This window comes from Nyctereutes procyonoides, unplaced genomic scaffold (genome assembly GCF_905146905.1).
Source record: "Nyctereutes procyonoides isolate TBG_1078 unplaced genomic scaffold, NYPRO_anot_genome, whole genome shotgun sequence".
In the NCBI taxonomy this organism is placed as follows: Eukaryota; Metazoa; Chordata; class Mammalia; order Carnivora; family Canidae; genus Nyctereutes; species Nyctereutes procyonoides.
The window spans coordinates 45,168,214-45,189,001 of NW_026575043.1; the positions used below are offsets into that span (position 1 = coordinate 45,168,214).

The 20,788-nt window shown below is 41.4% G+C and overlaps 1 long non-coding RNA gene and 1 pseudogene across 1 annotated transcript in view; both read right to left on the bottom strand.

Annotated features, from left to right (window-relative positions):
- The window catches only part of LOC129507775 (uncharacterized), a 23,315-nt gene extending 17,682 nt beyond the window's left edge, over nt 1-5,633 (bottom strand). The window contains exon 1 of the long non-coding RNA XR_008664076.1: nt 5,570-5,633. This is a non-coding gene — a long non-coding RNA (uncharacterized LOC129507775). The remainder of the gene's footprint in view (nt 1-5,569) is intronic.
- On the bottom strand, nt 2,127-5,576 carry LOC129507773 (FAS-associated factor 2-like; annotated as a pseudogene).
- Nucleotides 5,634-20,788: the final 15,155 nt, after the last annotated feature.

Consider the following 20,788-nt stretch of genomic DNA (forward strand, 5'->3'; position numbering starts at 1 on the left):
AGTTTTACAACTTCCCAAAGACGTGTGGGCAAAACACCCAAAACAATACACAACCTAGAGAAGGCCCTTAATATCCTGCCCTTCTGTGTACTGCCGGGGAAATAGCTATGAGTTTGACAGGGAGGAAGACTCAAAGTTATGTGGGAAGATTCCTCTTTGCATGGTTGTAAGCATGAAGCAGACTTCACATAAGGCTGAATAGAGATCATGCTTTATCCTGGTATCCATTCCAGATACCTTTCATGCCAATAGACAGTGACTTCCCACTCATCTGGCCTTGAGGCAGCAGTAAACAAAATGGAATAATAGGCAGCCAGGAGCAGAATTAAATTAAATTTTCCTAGAGATGGTGTTTTAGACATCTGTGCCAAGACCACTGGGTAATTCCTGGGCTCCCTAGGTGGTGCGTTGTGAGGTTCCTTATCCTGTCCCTTACCCATGTTTACCCCGACCACTGTGGGATGCAGAGGAGAAGCCACGTACATCACTGCTACCTAAAAGAGAAAGAGTTGCCCTTAGATTTTAGGGAAGCAAGAGAGAAAACCTTTGGAGACTGCAAATCTACCACGTTATGTTTTATCTTGATATGAAGCCGGGCCTCAAAGCATGCTAGGCTCCAGTTACTTCAGTAGGTTGCTGTGTTACAAGTCTGCACCAGTCTAGCTATAGAACACTTTGGAATATTTGCCAGCTCATGCTGACATCTGTTAATAATACATGGCATGACCCATGTACCCATTACCATAAACTCAACCAAAGAAGGGACATCCATCCAGAGGTTAAAAAACCCCTATTACCTCAAAACAGCAATAAAGGGAGAGGATTAAAACCTGCTTCCAACAGGTGGCTATATCAGAAACTAACTGTACCTTCCAGCAGTTTACACACACCTGGAGTTCTGTCTTGGCTCCCTTCAAGGTTTCTAATTCTATCCTTGAACCACCACCACCACCACCACCACCACCCACTTCTCCCACTGAGACAGGCAGGGCACCATCATGGGGTTCTGCTGGTTCTACCACTGACCCTGCTAGTTGTTTGATAAGGCACCAAGATTGGCAATTCAGGAACACTCGGGGCTGGGCAGGAAGAGCACGCACACATCAGAAGAGGAATGAAGAGCTGCTATCCTTTGGTTCAGATTGCATAGTAACCATCTAGTACAGATTCCAAGGGATAACTGCAGTTAATGAGTATACAGAGAGTTCACACTGCATGTATGGGGATATCTGTACAGAGACTTTGTGGGGCAATGAACTCAGATTTCTCCCAATACTCCAAGCGAGGCGCATAGATGGTAAGAAAGGACAGCAAGAGTTGGACCAAAAAGAACCACCTCTCTAGGAATGTGAGAGGGACAATGGCAAAAATAAGCACAAACCAGCCCAGGTCACCTTTATTACATTCTTGTGGGCTAAGGAGCCCAGAGCATGAATTCATGGGCTTAAGAATTGGCTCTTTATCAAATAAAGTTAAAAAAAATAAAACAGCTATGTTGTGGGACTCAGGAAATTTAACAAAATCCCCTACCCCTGGACAAGCAGAGCAGGACTATTTTGGGCTGCACCCGCCTTGTGCTGACCTGCTTATTACTTAGGGGCACAACATTGTCAGCCTCATTCCTTTGGTCATTACAAAGCAACAAAAAACATTTAGAAGTTATTCATAAAATGTGGGAAGTTCAAGGAACATCTCTCTTCTGTGCCTCTTCTCTGGTGGTAGGAGAAGCAAGTCGTCAGGAGATGCTGCAGTAGTAGCTGGTTGATAGATGTTTTTTTCCACTTTTATTTTTCATAAAAGCAAGGATGAATGAGAACTAGTGGGAATGTCCCCTTCCCCAGTTGGGACAATGACTGGGTCGAAGAGTCTCCTTTCTTTGGAAGGTGTGTGGTGCAGAGGCAGTAGGGAAGGGTGGGCTTGCCAGTGGGAACGTTCACTGCTGACCTTCGCACACACACACACAGGTGGTGACTCTTGGGCTGCATGGTTTCTGATCCTCCCTTAGGATACAGCAGTCTTAAAAAAATATTGTATTATAATAATAATATGAATTTCTCAGTTTTTGTTTGTTTGTTTCTCCATTTCTTTTAGGGATTAGGGTAGGAGCGGAGAGGGGAAAAAAAATGTCATTCATCTTTCAGGTCCTGAACAGAGAACTTCTGTGTGGCTGAGTCTGGCCTCCTGAAGTGTGGGGGTGTTGGGCCACTCCTCTGAAGGGATGCAAGGCAGCACCCACCGGGGAAAGTTGGCTTCAATCTGAAACTTTTCAGGGCTTTCTTTCAAGGAGAAGAAGAAGTCATGAATTACTGTTAGAGACTGTGAAAAGGGGAATCATCTCTCTACTCGAGAATCATTGGCTAATTTGAAAATGATCTTGACACTTTCAGGGTCATCAGGGGAAGGCTCTGGGGGCAGACACTCCAGCTTCCCCTGCTTTTCCTCTTGTAAATTCCGCGCACCTCTCTCCTCTGCCAACTTTTGCTGTTGCACCTCCTCCTCCTCCTTGCGCCCCTTCAGCTCCGGCTCCTCCCGTGTCTTCCTTTCCTTCTCCTGGTCAGCCCTGAGAGAGGCCAGATAGGCCTTGTCTTTCTGTTGTCGCAGGACCTGGGTCTGATTTCATTCTTCCCTTTCAAGGCGTTCTGACACGAGGTAAGTCTGGTTTGCATCCATGATACATGTCAGCTGGTTAATAAGGTCATTGGGTCCCACTGCAGTCGTTCTCTGATCCTTCAGCATAATCAAGGCCAGGAATGGATAGGTGTTCCCTCCTAAACCTTGCAAGACCCTATATCCCTCAGGTTTATTTGCGGAGCATGCCCAGTGAAACATCCTAGTGTTTATTAGGGAAATAACTTCAGGGCCCAGAGTGTGTTGCAACAGAACTCATCGGAGTCCTGGGGATCATCTCCATGAAGACAAACCAAAAGCAACCAAAGCTCCCGCTTGGCATCGTTAAGTGCCTGGCTGTACATTCCCTGTAGAAGGCAGGGTGTGCCCTCCCATATTTCTCTTCAAAAGAGAGCATAAATGCAACAATGTCCCCAACGGGGTCAGTGACCCAGCTGCGAGGGGCAAACCTAAATATATCAAGTATTGTGTAGGTAAATCGGAATGGAAGCATTATTAAGTAATAACCCCATCCAGGCAGCCCCCTTGGCTGTGGTCTTGCAACAGCATAACTGTAGAGCCTGTGCTCAGCTGTATTAACTTGCAGGGGTCAGGATGGAGGTGGGTTGAAAACATCTGGCACACCCTCTTGTTCATTCAATCAGTCCTGTACAGCAGCCTCTGTGTCCCAGTAATGCTGTTCCAAGGGATGGCGGCATTGATCCATAGATGCTATGCCAGTCAGATCCTGAAACTGCAGCAGCTTCTCTGTCTGCTCCTGGGTTATATCCGGCTCCTCAGGCGCTGCCATTTGGCTGCCGCCTCTACGCTTCTTAAAGGAATGATTTGATTACCTCTTATTGTAACATAATTTCCTGTTTTGATTTTCATACTCTGGGTGTTTTGTTTTGTTTTGCCTGTTTAAAATTTTTCCTCTAATTAAGTTGCTGATTTTAAAAATATGTTACTCAAGGTTGCTTTTTCTTTGAACAGAATGAATAACAGTGCAGAATGACCACATTAAAAAAAATTACACTTGAAACAGTACTTAATTCCATGTTATTTGCCATATTCAATTCGGTTTTCTTTTGTTGCTTAGCCCTATAAGACTACCTTTATATAAATAATATTTCCTTTCAAGCACTAGCCATATGAATTAACAAATGTCATACCTGAACTCTGACTGAATCATATTAATTTTGTCTTAATAATTATGTAAAAAATAATTATGTATATGTGCATACTTTTTTGTGGGGAAGGAGTGTAGAATAAAAGAATGAAAACAGATCCAGAATATTTTTTCATTAATGTATCTTGAAAAAATTAAAATGTACTTGTCCATACAAGTACATCTTTATTAAGATGAAACTTTGTTCATAATAAATAATTCTGCTATAAAACGTCTTAAATCCATAACCTTTGTTAAAATGGTAAAATTGCTGAATAAACTGGCAACATAACTGGAAAGAAAACACAGACCTATGCACACAGACACACATTAAATAAGTAGCCATGAAGTCACAGTTTGACCCAGTGAAGAATTTAAAACTAGAAGCAAAAGGTAGTCCTTTTATAAATTGCTGATCTCCTCATACACCTTGTTGCTACGTTAGTTGTTTTGCTTAGGAAAGAGAATCATTCTGACAGCTACAATTTGTGTTTCTCTATAAAATTGGAGTTGAAATATTATAAGATATTCTTATGATCTGTTTGATATTTTTAAGAGTATTATTTATACAATATTGAAAGAATGAGGAGACATCCAGTCACATGTTTTTTATTTACCAAAATTGGGCATCTTCTATTACCTCCATGGTGGCATCCAAGCCATTTCCCAGTTGGCTTTGTTTAGAGAGGTAAAATTAACTCATTCTCTCACCATCAAGTGCCTAAAAGTCCAACTGGGAAATAGAGAGTAAGTAAGACCAAGAGAGATGATATTTATTGTCAAAAGGGATAACAACTTAATAACTTAGTTATGACTTCTATAATAAATAAGTTTGTATTACATATATATCACATATGTAATATTTAAATATTACAAACATGTTACTTATATAATGTATAAATATATAGTTACTCATATATATTAGTATATGTATCAATTGTATATAGATAGCATTGCTATTTCTTATATATATACCTACACATACAGAAGTATATATTGCATATGCCCTGTTTGTGTTTGTATGTGTGTGTGTGTGTGTGTGTGTGTGTGTCAGTTAGGAAAATGTTAGAAACAAGATCTCAATTAGAAATTCAGGTCCTAAAGACCATTCTAAGACATTATACTTTATTTGCTATGTGAGTTGTGTCTTGGAGCAATACTTCTGAAAGTTTGTTGCTTAAAGGAAGCATTGTGCTATACATTCCCACCTTAATGCCAGTTAATAAGTGAGGTAGGCGAAAGTGTCCAAGAAGCTCCCTGGAACCTATTTGCTATACTACTCTAGGAACACTTTTAGTTATCTAAGCCCTCCTTATTGTTGTTATTTTTGACTTCATATATCTAGGGATCAATATATACAAAGTCATCTTTAACATCTGAGTACAACTCTGTTCCCATTATTCACTCACAGTCCTAAACACGGGATTTGGCGATTTAGCAGGTATTCCTTGAGTGCCTACTATTGGTCTAGGTACTGAGCTATGGCTGGAAATACAATGAACAGATTCCCATACTCATGAACTTAATAGTTTAAGGTAGACAAGGAAATGATCATATAAAATGCAAAATATAAGTGGCAGCATCTAAAAATATAGAAAGCAGGTATTTCCTTAAATTTGAATGGCCAATTTGCATATATATGCAGCCCTCTGGACTGAGACCTGCAGTGCTCTGGAATTCAGCCAAGCCCAGAAATTATTTATTCTGGAAATTTGCTCACAGAGATGGGACTCAAACATGTGGCTGATTCATTTTTGAAAACTTTTATTGAAGATGTAGAGACTTTTTATTTACCTTTATTTACTTATAGGTAGAAGTCAAATATTTCTGAGGGCTGTGGATTACTGCAAACTGAGTTTTAAACTATCCAATGGTGTTAAACTTGATCAGATGCTCTGAAAAGATAGCATGAAGTTGAAAGTCAATTGAAAGACTGTAAACCTATTACTGTTTTCAATTTGAATGTTAGTTTGTGATTTGAAATTAGTGTGGAAGAAAAAAACAAATATCCAGTGATTAAAACAGAGCAGCATTGCTAAAACATTGCTCCAGAGGGGAGGGCTATGAAAATCCTATACAAATACATTCAAGAAGAGGTTTAGTTTTAAAAGGCAACAAAGGCAGTAAAATCTGTATTTTTCCATTCACAGTGTAAACTCTTTTAAATGCTCTTTAGCTATTTGCTTATCGTATCTACCAGAGTTTAATTTAGAGAAACATGCTGAGTAGAAAAGTGAGCCCGCATGAAGGAGCCTGGAAATGTTATAGAGCAAAGCTTTTTTTTTTTTTTTTTTTTTTTTTAGAGCAAAGCTTTTTCAAAAAGTATTTATTTTCTATATGGCCAACAACAGAAAGGCATGGGACACTATGGTGTACAGAGAGTTAAACTGTGTGCATGTTTGGGGGTGGGGTGGCAAATGTAAGAAGAAATACTAATTCTAAAAAAAAAAAAAAGAAATACTAATTCTGAGCCCTCAAAAAGCCTTCCACTTTTCTGATAGCAAACTCTATTTGAATATGCGTGTTCAGCCTCTCCTAAGAGAAATCTTGTTCCTAGCCAAGAAAGGTAATGTCATATCAATCTAAATATTCAGCTATACATTGAATGTGCTGATCTGGTCATTAGGAACAAGGATACTGGTTACACATGGCACTATTTCTGTTACCTGTTTCCTAAGAGATATCAAGATAATTGCTTTTTGTGCTTCAGTAATATTCTATGCATAATATTTCACTTGCTGCATTATTTTATAAGTACCTATCTCTGTATATATCTCTCTGCTTGAGGACGGGTACTCTTAATTGTCTTTGTTTGCAACACCTAACTCAGTGCTTGGCAGAAGGTTGGCACATGGTGTTTAATTCAAGGAATGACTATGTTTTTTGGCAGGCCAACTTCCTCTATAACTCACCAAGTATGGTTTTCTTTCTTTAAAGACTTTCTAAATAGAATGTATAAGTTAAAGGGCAAGAATTAATTATTAATAATTTGCCGAAGAAATTAAGTCTCTAGATGGCATAAATCATATGCTATCAGTAACATTCATGCTTCTGTTGAAAACCTATCAACTCTTCTACAATTTCAACTTATAATCTAAAATGTGAAAATATTCAGCCGGAGATGATCAAATCCACTGGGCTGGACAGAGCAATACGTCAGCACCTTTGCCCACATCCACAGCCTGGAGTGTTAGAAGGTAAGCAGCGCCTTCATCATTCTGGCAATCTATTTTAGTCTAAGTCTACATCAAAAGCCTGTCAGGGCTCAGTGCTGATAACAAAGCACTATCGCTTTTCAAAGTGACAGAGCATGGTGACATATCAACACTAGGACTTAAATGAAAAACCCCTTCTAATTTAACAGGGAATCTGCTGAAGCTGTATTCAGCCCAGCACTCTGGTTTTCAATTAAAACTTTTTCAGGGGATCCCTGGGTGGTTCAGCGGTTTGGTGGCTGCCTTTGGCCCAGGGCGTGATCCTGGAGTCCTGGGATCGGGTCCCGCATCGGGCTCCCGGCATGGAGCCTGCTTCTCCCTCTGCCTGTGTCTCTGCACCCCCCCCCATGTGTATCATGAATAAATAAATAAATCTTAAAAAAAAAAAACTTTTTCATAGCAAGAGTAAAGTCTGGCATATCCTTTCCTTTTTTGAGGCAGTTATGGAATTGTGTGTGGAGAAGACAGTAGTATGGTGTAGAGATGGCCCGGTAATAGCTAAGTACGTATGAGCCCTTCTCATCCACTAATTGCAGTTCCAACAGTATAACAAAAGTCTTACCTAAAACTCATACTGCTAAAAAGATCCTTTCTCTCAACACAACTTTTCTTCAATGAATGTTTTTTTCTGACACAGAGCATAAGAAGACAAAGGGGAACAATATATCACTTACTACCTGCTTGTGCCAAGTACTATCAGTATAGGGAGGGGAAGGGGCTCTCATCTATGTTATTTCATGTAAATATTACCTATGCTATTTCATTCCTACTAAGGTATAGAATGTAGATGTCTATTTTCAGGTTTTGTTCATACAGAAAAAGAAACACACGAGTAATTAAGCAGCCTCTGTATGGTCACACACCCATTAAGGGGTAGAGTTGCAATATGCCCACCTAGTCTTTTATATTAGCTACAATGTTGCTAAAATTTAAAAGTGGAGAACTATGGACACCATCAACATGCTGACATAATTAAACATTTATTTATTTATTTATTTATTTATTTATTTATTTATTTATTTAATGGTGTTTCTCACTTGCACTTTCCTTTTTTAAAAAAGATTTCATTTACTTATTCGAGAGCGAGAGAGAGAGAGAGAGAGAGAGAGAGAGAGAGGCAACAGACACAGGCAGAGGGAGAAGCAGGCTCCCCGCAGGGAGCCCAATGAGGGACTCGATTCCGGGACCCTGGATCACGCCCTGAGCTGAAGGCAGACACTCAACCGCTGAGCCACCCAGGCGTCCCTCACTTGCACTTTCCTTAAACGAATTTCTTGAAACATATATCTTAAAACAAGCTTCGTTTTTTGGGTATCTTTTCTTAAAGGTTTTATTTAAATTACAGTTAGTTTCAGGTGATTAACAATTACATGAAGACCTAAAACCGTAAGAGTTTTAGAAAAAAACAGGGAAAAAATATCCCTGATATTGGTCTTTACAATGACACATTATATATGACACCAAAATTATAAGCAATAAAACCAAAAAAAGTGAGATAATATCAACTTAAAATACTCTTGCACAACAAAATGAAAAGCAACCCATGGCAAGGAAAACGGTATTTGCAAACAGCACTTAACATCTAAAATAAAAAAAAAAAAATCTAAAATATATAAGAAAATTCAACAGCAAAAAACAATCCGATTTAAAATGGGTAAAAGATTTGAATAGACTGTTTTCCCTGAAGAAGATATGCAAATGGCCAATATGTACATGAAAATGTCCTTAACATTACTGATCATCACAAGAGTGCAAATCAAAATCACAGTGAATGTTACCTCATACTTGTCAGAATGGCTATCATGAAGATAAGTGATAACAAGTGCTGGTGGCAAGGATTTGAAGTTAAGGGAATCCTTGTGCAAGTTAACTGGTTGGGAATGTAATTCAATATGGGTACTATGGAAGGCAATATGGGGGATGGAGGTTCCTCAAAAAATTAAAAATAGAACTCCATATGATCCAGCAACCACCCTATGGTTACATATCCAAAATAAAATAAAATCCCTCTCTGAAAGAGATTTCTGTATTTCCATGTTTACTGAAGCATTATTTACAATAGCTAAGACATGGAAACAACATACTATACATAAACAAATAGATGAATAAAGAAAAAATATATATGAATATCATTCAGCCATTAAAAAGGGAAACCTGCTGTTTGGTTTTTTTGTTTTCTTTTGTTTCGTTTTATTTTTTTTAATTTTTATTGGAGTTCAATTTGCCAACATATAGCATAACACCCAGTGTTCATCCCATCAAGTGCCCCCCTCAGTTCCCGTCACCCAGTCACCCCAACCCCCACACCCACCTCCCTTTCCACCACCCCTTCTTCGTTTCCCAGAGTTAGCAGTCTCTCATGTTCTCTCGCCCTCTCTGATATTTCCCCACTCATTTTCTCTCCTTTCCCCTTCATGCCCTTTCACTATTTTCATATTCCCCAACTTAATGAGACCATATAATGTTTGTCCTTTTGTGTGCGTGTGCGTGTGTGTGTGTGTGTGTGTGTGTGTTCCATCCTTGGAACAAAAGGATGATTGATTTATTTTTTATTGGTGTTAAATTTGCCAACATATAGAACAACACCCAGTGCTCATCCCATCAAGTGCCCCCCTCACTGCCCGTCACCCAGTCACCCCCACCCCTGCCCACCTCCCTTTGTTCATTTCCCAGAGTTAGGAGTCTCTCATGTTCTGTCCCCTTTCTGATATTTCCCACTCATTTTTTTTCTTTTTCCCTTTATTCCCTTTCACTACTTTTTATATTCCCCAAATGAATGAGACCACATAATGTTTGTCCTTTTCTGATTGACTTATTTCACTCAGCATAATACCCTCCTGGTCCATCCACGTCGAAGCAAATGGTGGGTCTTTGTCGTTTCTCAAGGTTGAGTAATATTCCATAGTATACATAGACCACAGTTTCTTTATCCATTCATCTTTCGATGGATGCTGAAGCTCCTTCCCCAGTTTGGCTATTGTGGACATTGCTCCCATAAACACTGGGGTGTAGGTGTCCCAGCGTTTCACTGCATCTGTATCTTTGAGGTAAATCCCCAACAGTGCAATTGCTGGGTCGTAGGGCAGATCTATTTTTAACTCTTTGAGGAAACTCCACACAGTTTTCCAGAGTGGCTGCACCAGTTCACATCCCCACTGACGGAATAAGAGGGTTCCCCTTTGTCCACATCCTCTCCAACATTTGTTGTTTCCTGTCTTGTGACTTCTCCCCATTCTCACTGGTGTGAGGTGGTATCTCATTGTGGTTTGGTTTTATATTTCCCTGATGGCCAGTGATGCGGTGCTTGTTGGCCATATCTATGTCTTCCTCTGTATGATTTCTGTTGTCTTTTGCCCATTTCATGATTGGATTGTTTCTTTGCTGTTGAGTTTAATAAGCTCTTTATAGATCTTGGATACTAGTCCTTTATCTGAGAGGTCGTTTGCAAATAACTTTTCCCATTCTGTAGGTTGTCTTTTACTTTTGTGGACTGTTTCTTTTGCTGTGCAGAAGCTTCTTATCTTGATGAAGTCCCAATAATTCATTTTTGCTTTTGTTTCTCTTGCCTTCGCGGATGTATCTTGCAATAAGTTGCTGTGGCCAAGTTCAAAAATGGTGTTGCCTGTGTTCTCCTCTAGGATTTTGATGGAATTTTGTCTCACATTTAGGTCTTTCATCCATTTTGAGTTCATCTTTGTGCATGGTATCAGAGAATGGTCTAGTTTGATTCTTCTGTATTTGGATGTCCAATTTTCTCAGCACCATTTATTGAAGAGACTGTCTTTTTTCCAGTGGATAGTCTTTCCTGCTTTGTCGAATATTAGTTGACCATAAAGTTGAGGGTCCACTTCTGGATTCTGGATTCTGTTCCATTGATCTATGGGTCTGTTTTTGTGCCACTACCACACTGTCTTGATGACCACAGCTTTGTAGTACAACCTGAAATCTTGCATTGTGATGCCCCCAGCTATGGTTTTCTTTCTTAATATTCCCCTGGCTATTTGGGGTCTTTTCTGATTCCACACAAATCTTAAGATGGTTTGTTCCAACTCTCTGAAGAAAGTCCATGGTATTTTGATAGGGATTGCATGAAATGTGTAAATCGCCCTGGGTAGCATGGACATTTTCACAATATTAATTCTTCCAATCCATGAGCATGGAATATTTTTTCATCTCTTTGTGTCTTCCTCAATTTCTTTCAGAAGTGTTCTGTAGTTTTTAGGGTGTAGGTCCTTTACCTCTTTGGTTAGGTTTATTCCTAGGTATCTTATGCTTTTGGGTGCAATTGTAAATGGGACTGACTCCTTAATTTCTCTTTTTTCAGTCTCATTGTTAGTGTATAGAAATGCCACTGACTTCTGGGCATTGATTTTGTATCCTGCCACACTGCCAAATAGCTGTATGAGTTCTAGCAATCTTGGGGTGGAGTCCTTGGGGTTTTCTATGTACGGTATCATGTCATCTGTGAAGAGGGAGAGTTTGACTTCTTCTTTGCCAATTTGAATGCCTTTTATTTCTTTTTGTTGCCTGATTGCTGAGGCTAGGACTAATAGTACTATGTTGAATAGCAGTGGTGAGAGCGGACATCCCTGTCTTGTTCCTGATCTTAGGGAAAAGGCTCCCAGTATTTCCCCATTGAGAATGAAATTTGCTGTGGGCTTTTCTTGGATGGCTTTTAAGATGCTGAGGAATGTTCCCTCTATCCCTACACCTGAAGAGTTTTGATCAGGAATGGATGCGAAATCTCCTGTTTGTGACAAAATGGATAAACCTTGAGGACATTATGCTTAAGTGAAATAAGTCAGAAAAAGAGAGATAAATACCATATAATCTAACTTGTATGTGCAATCTGAAAAAATAAAAATGAAACAAAACACCCCAAGCCAAACTTAAAGATACAGAGAACAGATGGGTGGTTGCCAAAGGCAAGGAGTGAGGATGGGTACAACTGAAAAGTTCACAGCTATCTCACTGTGGTTTTGATTTGCATTTCCCTAATGACTAATGATGTTGAATATTTTTTTTAATGTGGCTACTTGCTATTTGTAAAACTTCAGAGAAATAACTATTCAAATCCTTTGTCTACTTTTTAATTGGGCTGTTTGTCTTTTTTCTGTTGCACTCTCACTGCTCTTTTTACATTCTGAACATTAATTCTTTATCAGCTAGATGATTTGAGAACATTTTCTCCCATTCCAAGGATTGCCCTTTGCATTCTGTTGCTTTAGTTGTTAATGTATCTCAATAATGTAGCCTGTTCTATGTAGAGGTTTTATACCTTTCAATAGATTGATTTTTTTAAGTTTTTACTTAAATTCCAGTTAGTTATCATACAGTGCAATATTAGTTTCAGGTGTACAAATACGGTGATTCAACACTTCCATCCATCACCCGGTGCTCCTCACAAACATGTGCACTCCTTAATCCCCATCTCCAGTTTTCCCCGTTATCCCACTCCTCCCCTGTGGTAACCATCAGTTTCTTCTCTATAACTAAGAGTCTGTTTCTTGATTTGCCTCTCTCCCCTCTCCTCGTTGTTTGTTTTTTTTTTTTTTTAATTCCACATGAGTGAAATCATATAGTATTTGTCTTTCTCTGATTTATTTTGCTTAACATAGTCTCTAGCTCCACCCACATTATTGCTAATGGCAAGATTTCATTCTTTTTATGGCTTTATCCATACATCAATCGACGTGTGGATCTTCTTCACTCATACATTAATCGCTAGACACTTGGGCTGTTTCCATAGTTTGGCTATTGTAGAAAACGCTGCTATATAACCATCAGGGTGCATGTGTCCCTTTAATTTAGTCTTTTTGTATTCTTTGGGTAAATACCTAGCAGTGCAATTGCTGGATCATAGGGTAGTTCTATTTTTAACTTTTAAAGGAACCTCCATACTGTTTGCAGGAGTGAATCCACGACTTTGCAATCTCACCAACCAAGCATCTTTTTTTTTTTTTTTTTAGTTTTACTAATTTTTGGTGGTTTAATATTTATGTATTTTTTAAAGATTTTATTTATTTATTCATGATAGACAGAGGGGGTAGGCAGAGACACAGGCAGAGGGAGAAGCAGGCTCCATGCCAGGAGCCCGACACGGGACTTGATCCCGGGACTCCAGGATTGCGCCCTGGGTCAAAGGCAGGCACTATACTGCAAAGGCACCCAGGGATTCCCCCGGTTAATATTTATTAACATGAAAGTAATTGAGAAATATTTAAATTAAAGAGTAAAACACTTTAAGTTTTAATATTTTCGGACATCTGCGTAGCTCAGCAGTTGAGCATCTGCCTTTGGGTCAGGGCGTGAGTGCTCCAGGATCGAGTTCCACATCAGGCTCCCTTCTCCCTCTGCCTATGTCTCTGACTCTCTCTGTGTGTCTTTTATGAATAAATAAATTTAAAAATCTTTTTAAAAAGGTTTTAATACTTTAAGTATGTCAACATTAGAATTTATTACAAATTCACTTTGGTGGTTTTACCTATTTGATATTTTTATTTTATTAGATGTAGTACTTTTATTTGCTATTTATCATTTGTATATAGAAATGCAATTGATTGTTAATTGGCCTTATGTTGAGTAACCTTGGTAGAATCATACATTAAAACTGACAATTTAGCTGTATATTATTTTCAACTTACTAGCTCCATTCTTACATCATATACAAATAATGTGAGTTTTGTATGTTCCATTTAAATCCTTGAACTCTAAAAGATGTGTTTATATGTAGATATGCATGTTTGCATGTATGCACACAGGCATGTGTACATGCATGTCTGTATATATTTTTATTTTTGTACTTACTAGGACTACCAGGACAATAGTGAATAGAAGTGGTGATACTGGGAGACGCCTGAATGACTCAGTGGTTGAGCATCTACCTTTGGCTCAGGGTGTGATTCCCAGTAAGTTCGTGATCCCTGGTGAGGCCGTGATCCCTGGTGAGGGATCAAGTCCCACATCAGACTCCTCAATGGGATCCTGCTTCTCCCTCTGCCTATGCCTCTTCTCTCTGTGTGTGCCTCTCATGAATAAATAAATTAAATCCTAAAAAAAAAAACAAAAAACAAAACTGGTGATACTGGGCACTGTCTTTTGATTTTAAGGAGAAACTTTTTTACCCTTAAACCCAGTATTTGCCATAGGTGTTAGATAGATATACTTTATCATATTGAGAAAGATTCCTTCTATATCTGTCTACAAAGAGTTCTAGGTATACAGGCTTTTGATGATTCATTACATTAATAAGTGTAAGATTATTTAGATTGCCATGTTCTTTCTCTTGTCAGTTTTAAATTGTACTTTACTAAAAATGTACTGCTTTAAAATTTTCAATTTTTTTAAAAACAGTTTTGAACACGTTCTCAAACAATGTCTTTTTAATATCTTCAGGATTTATAGAGATTTGACTTTTTATCCAACTACAGGTTATATTTGACCCCTCTCACTTTTTTTAACTTGGTCAGCCATGTTAATATCACAAACTTTTAACAATTTATTCAAAGAACCAATTTTGGTTTGTTGATCCTCTCCATTGTATTTTTGGTACAACGTACATAGTAAGATTTTTCATTATATTACCTCCTGACTTTCATTATTTCTCCTCCTCACCATTATTTGGGTTAAATGTATTACTTTCCCCCAACTTCTGGAGATGATGCTTATGATTGGTTTTCTGCCTTATTCTTTCCTTATAATATGTATTTAAAATACACTTTCACATCTAACATTGCCTTTAGTTTTGTTACATAGCATTTTAACTTTTATTCTTTTGTAAATGTCTTCAAGTTGATTTTTTTATACTCAAGAGGTATTTCAAAAATATATATTTTTGATGTTCCTAATTATTTGGAGAACTTCTAGTTCAAATTAATTTGTGCACAAAGCACTTATGATATGATATAAATCCTGTACGGTATTGACGCTTGCTTTCTAATTCAGCATCTGGTCAACTTTTACATCTAAAAGCCACATATATATGACAATTGTGTGCATGGCTCTATAGAGATAAATTAAATTAAATGTGTTAATCATACTGGAAGAAGCATACTTTTTTCTTTCCTATTTGACTCTGTTAGGCTACCACCTTAAGACATACATGCAAATTTAGAAATTTTATAACCTTCTGTCCAATAGAAACTTCTTAATTGATTCCATTTTATCTCTAGTACTACCGTTGTTTCTAAATTGATTTTTTGGAAATTAGTAGAAATTTAACAGCATTTACACTGAAGTCTCTCAAAATAAATGCTAATAATTTTAATAGATGGAAATGGGGGAGGCGGGGCAAGATGGCGAAAGAATAGGGTCCCCAAGTCACCTGTCCCCACCAACTTTCCTAGATAACTTTCAAAACATCCTGAAGACCTACAAATTCGGTCTGAGATTTAAAGAGAGAACAGGTGGAATGCTACAGTGAGAAGAGTTTGCACTTCTATCAATGTAGGAAGACGGAGAAAAAAATAAAGAAATAAAAAAGCATCCAAGGAGGAGGGAACCACGCGAGCATCCAAGGAGGAGGGAACCACGCGAGGAGCCGGGCTAAGGCCAGGAGGCGAGTGCCCCCAGGACAGGAAAGCACCGACCAGGAGAAACAGGAGCTTTACCAACCTACCCAGCAGAAAGGGGCTCCCAGGAAGTTCCGGCAGGACCTCAGAAAGGGCGGGCTCCCTAGGCTCCCAGGGCCACTAACAGAGGACCTGCATCCCAGGGCGTCCCAGGGGAGAGCGCGCCACACACCGCGGGCCGAGCTCCCTAAAGGGCTGCAGTGCGTGCCCAGCTGGACCCGGGACCAGCTCCTACGGTTCAGGCAGCAGCTCGCACGGAGGGAGCTGTGCATCCCCGGGAGCAAGATTCCAGCAATGCAGGCCCTGGAGCGCAGGGCAGTAGGGGACACAGGCCAAGATCCGGTGCTCCCCCTGGGACAGGCAGAGGCCAGGAGGACACAGGGCAGCAAGGACGCTCCTGCCACTGGGTGGTCCTGAGCTGTGCAGATCAGTGCCCCCCGCCCCCAGAGCATCCAGGCCCCTGCGGTCCAGGAGCTGTGGTAGTTACTGAGGGAGCTGACTCCAGGGCTGGAGAGCTGGCCGCCGCCACTGTTGTTGTTCCTCCTGGTGTCACCCTGTACCTGAGACTGAGCAGGAGCCTCACAGGATAAACAGCTCCCACTGAGCCGTGCACTTGGCAGGGGGCTGGGCAGCTCCCCCAGGTGCACACACCTGAGAATCAGCACAGGAGGCCCCTCGCCGAGAAGACCAGCTGGAAGGACAGGGGAAAAGGAAGTTATTGACCAAGCAGCACTGGAAAGTTCGAGGGGAACTCGACGGATTTACAGTATATAGAATCAGAGGATACTCCCCCTTGTTTTTTTATTTGTTTGTTCCTCCCCATTTTCTTTCTTCTTTCTTTCTTTCTTTCTTTCTTTCTTTCTTTCTCTTTCTTTCTTTCTTTCTTTTTTTTTTTTCTTCACTTTTTCTGCTTTTCCCAGTACAACTTGTTTTTGGTCACTCTGCACTGAGCAAAATGACTAGAAGGAAAAACTCACCTCAAAAGACAGAATCAGAAACAGTCCTCTAGCCAAAAGTTACAAAAGTTGGATTACAATTCAACGTCAGAAAACCAATTCAGTAGCACAACTATATAGCTACTGGTGGCTCTAGAAAAAAGCATAAAGGACTCAAAAGACTTCATGACTGCAGAATTTAGATCTAATCAGGCCAAAATTAAAAATAAATTAAATGAGATGCAATCCAAACTGGAGGTCCTCACGATGAGGGTTAACGAGGTAGAAGAACGCGTGAGTGACATAGAAGACGAGTTGATGGCAAGGAAGGAAACTGAGGAAAAAAGGGAAAAACAATGAAAAGATCATGATTATAGCTTAAGGAAAATAAATGACAGCCTCAGAAGGAAAAATGTACATTTAATTGAGGTTCCCAAGGGGGCCAAAGGGACAGAGGTCCAGAATATGTATTTGAACAAATCATAACTGACAACTTCCCTAACTTGGGAAGGGAAACGGGCATTCAGATCCAGGAGATAGAGACATCCCACTCTAAAATGAATAAAAACCCCTCAACACCTTAACATTTACTAGTGAAACTTGCAAATTCCAAAGATACAGAGAAGATCCTTAAAGAAGCAAGAGACAAGAAATCCCTAACGTTTATGGGGAGAAGCATTAGGATAACAGCAGCCCTCTCCACAGAGACCTGACAGGCGAGAAAGGGCTGGCAGGATATCTTCAGGGTCCTAAATGAGAAGAACCTGCAGCCAAGAATACTCTATCCAGCAAGGCTCTCATTCAGAATAGAAGGAGAGATAAAAACCTTCCAAGATAGGCAGAAGCTGAAAGAATATGTGACCACCGAACCAGCTCTCCAAGACATATTAAGGGGAACTCTGTAAAAGAAAGAGGAAGTCTGGGCACCCCAGTGGTGCAGCGGTTTAGCGCCGCCTGGAGCCCAGGGCGCGACCCTGGAGACCCTGGATGGAGTCCCACGTCAGGCTCTCTACATGGTGCCTGCTTCTCCCTCTGCCTGTGTCTCTACCTCTCTCTCTCTGTGTGTGTGTCTCTATGAATAAATAAATAGTCTTAAGAAAAAAAAAAAAGAAAGAAAGAAAGAAAGGGAAGTCCAGGGAAACAATCCACAAAAACAGAGACTGAATAGGTATCCTGATGACACTAAATTCGTATCTTTGAATAGTAACTCTGAACGTGAATGAGCTTAATGACCCCATCAAAAGGCACAAGTTTTCAGACTGGATAAAAAAGCAAGACCCATCTATTTGCTGTCTACAAGAGACTCGTTTTAGATGTAAGGACACCTACCGCTACCGCCTGAAAATAAAAGGTTGGAGAACCATCTACCATTGAAACGGTCCTCAAAAGAAAGCAGGGGTAGCCATCCTTATATGAAACAAATTAAACTTTATCCCCAAGACTGTAGTAAGAGATGAAGATGGACACTATATTATACTTAAAGGATCTGTCCAACAAGAGGACCTAACAATCATGAGTATTTATGCCCTGAATGGGAGAGCTGCCAAGTATATCAATTAATAACCAAAGTTAAGACATACTTATATAATAATACACTTATACTTGGTGATTTCAATGTAGTGCTTTCTACAATCGACAGATCTGCTAAGCACAACATCTCCAAAGAAACCACAGCTTTAAATGATACACTGGACCAGATGGATTTCACAGATATGTACAGAAATTTACATCCAAGCGCAACTGAATACACATTCTTCTCAACGGCACATGGGACGTTCTCCAGAATACACCACATATTGGGTAATGAATCAGGTGTTAGCGGATACCAAAGACTGGGATCGTCTCCTGCATATACCCAGATCATAATGCTTTGAAATTAGAACCAAATCACAAGAAGAAGTTTGGAAGGACCTCAAACACGTAGAGGTTAAGGACTATCCGCTAAAGATGAAAGGGTCAACCAGGAAATTAGGGAAGAATTAAAAAGATTCATGTAACTAATGAGATTAAAGATACAACCGTTCAAAATCCTTGGGATACAGCAAAAGCAGTCCTAAGAGGGAACTACATCGCAATACAAGCAACGCTCAAAAAAATAGGCAAAAACTCAAATACACAAGCTAACCTCTCACCTAAAGGAACTGGAGAAAGAAGAGCAAATAAAACCTACACCAAGCAGAAAACAGTTAATAAAGATTCGAGCAGAACTCAATGAAATAGCGACCAGAAGAACTATAGAACAGATCAACAAAACCAGGAGTTGGTGCTTTGAAAGAATGAAGAAAATAGGTAAACTATTAGCCAGCCTTATTAAAAACAGAAGAGAAAAGACTCGAATTAATAAAATCAGGAATGAAAAAGGACAGATCACCACCAATACTAAGGAAATACAAACGGTATTAAAAACGTATTACGATCCACTATATGCCAATAAATTCGGCAATCTAGAAGAAATGGGTGCATTTCTGGAAAACCACAAAAAACACCAAAACTGGAACAAGAAGAAATAGAAAAAGAAACAGAAAACCTGAAGTGACTGCTGAGGCCGGGGCTGCCGGGCGGAGACTGCGGGGCCGGGGCTGCCGGGGCGGGGGCTGCCAGGCGGAGACTGCGGGGCCGGGGCTGCCGGGCGCAGACTGCCGGGGCCGGGGCTGCCGGAACGGAGACTGCTGGGGCCGGGAGCTCCGGTGCGCCGGCGGCGGCGGCGGCGGCGGCGGCGGCGGCGGCGGCGGCGGCGGCGGCGGCGGCGGCGGCGGCGGCGGCGGCGGCGGCGGCGGCGGCGGCGGCGGCGGCGGCGGCAATGATGATGATGGCTGCCGGCGGCGTGGCGACGTAGGGCGCGGCCGTGGAGGGGCGTGGCGACGCAGGGCGTGGCCGTGGAGGGGCGTGGCGACGTAGGGCGTGGCCGTGGAGGGGCGTGGTGACGCAGGGCGTGGCCGTGGAGGGGCGTGGCGACGTAGGGCGCGGCCGTGGAGGGGCGTGGCGACGCAGGGCGTGGCCGTGGAGGGGCGTGGTGACGCAGGGCGCGGCCGTGGAGGGGCGTGGTATCTTAGTTTTGTAGGTTAGAGGTCTGGCGTGGGCTAAAATAAACAGGTCAGCAGTGTGTTTCTTTCTGGAGGTGCCGGGAGAGAAGGCATCTCCTTGCATTTTCCACCTTCTAGAGGCTGGCTGTATTCCTTGCCCCGTGACCCCTTCCACCTTCAAAGCCGGCAGTGGCTGATGAATTCCCCTGTCCTTTCTAACACTGGCCCTTCTTCCCCACTTTTTTTTTTTTTCTTTAAAGATTTTATTTATTTATTCGAGAGAGAGAGTAAGGCGGAGACGCAGGCAGACGGAGAAGCAGGCTCCACGCAGGGAGCCCGATGTGGGACTCGATCCCGGGGCTCCGGGATCACGCCCTGAGCTGAAGGCAGACACTTAACGAGTGAGCCACCCAGGTGTCCCCTTCCCCACTTCTTTTAATGACCCTTGTGATGATGGTGGGACCATTGGATAAGCCAGGATCATGTCCCTATTTTGTTAGGTGATGCGCAACCTTAGGTCCGTCCGCAGTTTTCCTTTCTAAGAAAGGCAGAGTGCCACACGAAGTGCTTCATTTGGACGTGTCTGGAGTCTCGGAAGAACACAGGAAGGACTACCCTGTGTTCTCGTGCAGAGGGACCTTGTGATCTTGTTTGGAGGTTCTAGCGGGGGAGCACAGCTACTCCTATACCCTCTTTTTTTTTTTTTTTTTCTACTACTCCTGTAGCCTTGCTGAAAGAACAGTCCTCCATGGGGGAAGGTCGTCCTCTCCCACCAAGCGCACAGCTTCCCTAGGGATGCATATGGAGCAGTGCGGCTGGAAGGGGGCACCTGCCTAGCCAGCCAGATCCGTGGAATCATCAACCTTGGTGATCAATGGGTGACAGAGGTCCCAGCCAGATTGCCCTCACAGCCCAATCTGCAACTTTATTTATTTATTTATTTATTTTTTAGAAAGATTTTGACACAAAGAGAGCACAAGTAGGCAGAGGAAGAATCAGGCTTCCCGCTAAGCAGGGAGCCCAATGTGGGGCTCAGTCCCAGGACCCTGGGATCATGACCTGAGCCGAAGTCAGCCTAACCAGTTGGTTAGCCACCTGGTTGGCCACCCCAGTGCCCCCCACCACCCCCAAATCTGCAACTTTAATTATCCTTCCTCATGTAAGGCAACATCTGGGCAGATTCTAAGGATTAGAACAGGAGCATCTTTTTGGGAAGGTGGGGAGGGGCAGAGGCATTATTCTGCCTCTGAGACCTTGCCCAGGAGTGTCA